The sequence below is a fragment of the Canis lupus genome, chromosome 4 (assembly GCF_003254725.2).
Source record: "Canis lupus dingo isolate Sandy chromosome 4, ASM325472v2, whole genome shotgun sequence".
NCBI lineage: Eukaryota > Metazoa > Chordata > Mammalia > Carnivora > Canidae > Canis > Canis lupus.
In genome coordinates this window covers 69,372,685-69,376,932 of record NC_064246.1, presented here as the reverse complement: position 1 = coordinate 69,376,932, position 4,248 = coordinate 69,372,685, and the positions used below count along the sequence as shown (strand labels likewise).

The following is a 4,248-nucleotide window of genomic DNA, read 5'->3' as shown; positions in this document are numbered from 1 at the left end:
GTAGGAAATAGTCCTTGCTCCAATTACCCCTCTCATCTCACTTGGCAACACAGTAATCAGATTTCTAAGCTCATCTTTACTCTCTTAAATATGAAGAACAAAAGGCAGAAAACCCACAGAATATTATGCATGACTCATTTTCAACTTTGTGTGAATAATTTGGCACAAAGGCATAATTTTGCTATTAAGGAGGAATATTTACATGTGTTTTCTCCTCATTCAGTTGAGCACCCAAATGACAGACTGATTGCTCTGAACAATGCTGCTGCCTTCCTCCCATGCTTGTTATCATTATTTGAAATCACAGAAAGCCACTGATTCACCAACTGAATCACACTCATAATGACCAAAATTCTAGAAGCTTGTTCCCTGGGACCAAGGGGCTGGATTCTTTCTACCTCTGCTGTGACAACTCTGATGCCAGCTCAAATGGTAAGGTTTGCAGGAACTCTTTAGTCTCTTCCTTCAAATTAAAAAATAAACTTCGCCATTTTGCTCTTAACGAAGAACAATCTCTTTGCTAAATAAGCTTTTCTTTGTCTTTTAGCGATAAGCCACAATCTTTTGTACGGGGTAAGACCAATGGTTATCAAGAGATTCCTTCTCATGTGTATTAATGGTATCCTCCTGGTTTGAAGAACTGCGTGCATTGTTTCTGCCCAGTTTATGTATCATTTTTAAACAGTGTTGCCCTGAGCCACTAAGGGTTAGTCCCGGAGGACTAGAGGGTAGCCTACAAAGCCACAAGACCCTCCTACCAGACATCTCACCTATCCCTCATCCTTCAGCCAGGGAAGCTGGGCTTGATCTATTCTATATGTAGAATTTCTTTTTTTTTTTTAAGATATTTATTTATTTATTTATTTATTTATTTATTTATGAGAGACACAGAGAGAGAGAGAGGCAGAGACACAGGCAGAGGGAGAAGCAGGCTCCAGCTCCATGCAGGGAGCCCAACGTGGGACTCGATCCCGGGTCTCCAGGATCACATCCCTGGCTGCAGGCAATGCTAAACCACTGAGCCACCCAGGCTGCCCTATCTGTAGAATTTCTACATGATGTTTCATTTGAAAAAATTCAAAGCCTTTAAAAAGATTAAAAACCAGTGTTGTGGGGGAATGAGCACTGAACTAGGAATTAGGGTATATTCATTCTAGTCCTGCTTCTGCCCCTAATTAGCCAATAGACTGTCAGGAGTCACTGTACCTTTTTAAAGCCTGACCCTCCTGCTGTGGAATTGAGGCTAATAGAATTCAAGCTAGACCCTATGAAGGTGAGAGAGTCCCTCAAAAGTTCTCAGGATTGACCTCGAAAAGGAAGGGTGAGGACTGCCATCTTTTTCCCAACTTTACTTCAAACAGTGCAACTCTGCTGTAGATATATATATATATATATGATAGAATGTTCAAATGTAAAATTTGAACTTTAAAAAAGCTTTAAAAATTTGAAAACATTCAATTCTGTATTAATGTACTCTTCATTCTGACATTCTATTGTTCTATAATTTCTATTTTCTATGTTCCATTGATTAAGAAACAAAACACTTTACAATGACTTTTTATTCGTATACTATGCTATTTGTGGATGTTAATAACATCGATGCAATAAAATATAACACATGCATATGTATAACACCATTCTTTTTCTGGATACTCAGAATATACATATAAATTCACATATATATATCTAAATTCACACTCAAATTCATAATCACATATATGTGTATATGTGTGTAACCTTTTTGTCTGGTCAATATTAACATTTTCTACATTGTGTTCCATGGAATACTCTTCTGGGATTTAGTAGTAAGCATGGCATGAAAAAAAAATGTCCTGTTGAAATGAATTTGGGAGACTGTGCATATTTAATTTCTTTATAGGTAACACACAATGCACACACACATTTCAGGCTCCAAAAAAAGAAACTTCAGGGAAAAATCTGTTTGATTTGGTTTAATACAGAATTTACCAAACTTGTTTTAGTGGGACACTCTGTCATCAATATATCTATTGAATTTACTTGAACCATGGTTCTGAAACAAACTGAAAATAATAATATTGTGATTTTCCAGTGTTATGGACTGAATGTGTCCTCTCAAAAGTTGTATGCTGAAGTCCTAACCCCTTTGGGAGATAATTAGATTTGGATGATGTCATGAAGGTAGTGCTTTCATTATGGGATTAGTGGCCTTATAAGAAGAGGAAGAGACACCAGAGCTCTTTCTCCCCTTCTCCACTAGCACAAAGAAAAAACCATGGGAGCCCATAAAGAGATGGTGGCCATCTGCAAGCCTGAAAGAGGACTCTCACCAAGAACTGAATCTGCTGGCACCCTGATCTTGGACTTCCCAGCTCCTGAAATCGTGAGAAATAAATGTCTGTTGTTTAAACCACCTAGTCTATAGTGTTTTGTTGCAGCAGCCTGAGCAGACTGAGACATCCAGGTAAGAAAATTAGGGTCTGACTGATGCACAACTTACTGACAAAACTAGCATTCTAATTTCTACCTATAAAATCTATTTGAAAACTCCAGTCAAGATAGTGAATTAACTTCATATCTTGACATACTCTTTTTCTTCCAAAGGAATAACTGAAAAATGTAGAACAAGAAAATCCAAAATATATAACCAGGCTTAAAAACAAAATAAACATTGTTATGGACTAGAATTGGAACAGAAACCCAAAGCAAGGAATATGGCTAAAGCCCAGAGTCTTCAGGGTTTGTAGTCTGGAAACAGGCAGAGGCAGTTGAGATGACAGTGATGGGAGAACATAAGATTCATAGCAGACAAGGGATAGGATCCAGACTCACTACTTAAAGCCAGGTGCTGGCATGGAAGTACTAACTCCTGTCCATCCTCCCCTCCTCATTGCTCATAGAAAGAGGTTGATAAAACTACTTTCATCCAGAGCCCAAGGCATTATAAACTGTGGACTGAGCAGAGCTGGTTAACAAAGCATGACCCCATGCTCAGGAACTGGCTCCCAGACTGATCTGCACTATATCAAATCTCAGAACAAAGCAGGAGCTCCAATCCATTAAAACTTGATTCTAGACTGGAGGCCCTGAGACCTGGATGGAGACAACAGAGAAAACCAGTACTCTAGGAGGAGATGAGCCCAAAAGAGAAAAAAGAGGATAAAATTGTCTCACTCAAAAACCAATCCTGCACACCATAGGAAAAAAACTACTATAAAGAAAGGCAGCCAACAAAATCTGTGATGGGAAAAAGAATCTCCTTCAGCTGATTAATATTCAAAGAATATTCCACCTAAGAATTATAAAAAGTATTTTGAATATTTACATAAATAGAGAACATTTATTAAAAGAGAATTATAAATTATAGAAAAACAGGAAAATAAAATAAGGATTAATATAGATTTTAAAGTTAGAGTTATTTTTTAATTAATGAAAATAGCAACAAAAAAAATGAACTCAGGGTTTAACAAAGAAGAAATTAATAAATAAATAAAAACATAGTGCTGAAGAATTTCTCATATGTAGAACAGAGGGACAAGGATAAAAATATTGAAAAAGCAGCTAGGATACATAGGGGATAGAATAAAGAGACCCTAGCATTAAGTCTAAAAGAGGAGATATAGCCTCTATAATTTAAATGACATGCAGGCTGTCATCAAGGTCCAGTGGGATGAGGACAAGCTGATTTGAGGAAGGCTCCAGGCTTGACTTCATTGTTAGTTCATGGTAGAGACGATGGTACCATCAGGCAGGTGGAGGCCTTGGGGAATCCATCTCACATTACCAAGAGAAGACCAGGACAGTGACCACCCACCAACCCCCACCCAAGCTCTAGCAAGGCAGCTCAAGGGCTAGGACATAGCTTCTAACAAGCACCAGTTTCTGAAGGATTTCCAGAAACCAAGGCTAATTTCCTTAGGGACATGTTAGGGGTTCTCTCTGGCAGAAGTAGGCAAAGGTTATGTCCACACCTTATTGGTAAATAAAACAGCTGATTTACTGTCAAACAGCTTTGGAGAAGTTTCAGGGCAGAGGAAGAATGTCTAGGCATCTGGAGAACATAGTTGCTATGGGTATAGGAAATATTAATCCACAGAGATTCACTGAAAGACTAGGAACTGAGCAGGAACTAACCAAAAAATAAATAAATAAATAAAAAGTAATTTAAAAAAAATAAAGGAATGCAAATAGAAGAAAACCAAAGAAGAGTGAAAGAAAATAACCATTCCTTTGCAAAACCCTCCACAATTTTCCGTTATCACTCAGAAT

General features: G+C 37.7%; 1 long non-coding RNA gene across 1 annotated transcript; it reads left to right on the top strand.

Moving 5' to 3' along the window:
- The first annotated feature begins 228 nt into the window (after positions 1-228).
- LOC118354417 (uncharacterized) lies at positions 229-2,389 on the top strand. Its single transcript, XR_004814843.2, has 2 exons — positions 229-432; positions 2,240-2,389. It is a non-coding gene; the product is annotated as an uncharacterized LOC118354417 (long non-coding RNA).
- The last annotated feature ends 1,859 nt before the right edge of the window (positions 2,390-4,248 follow it).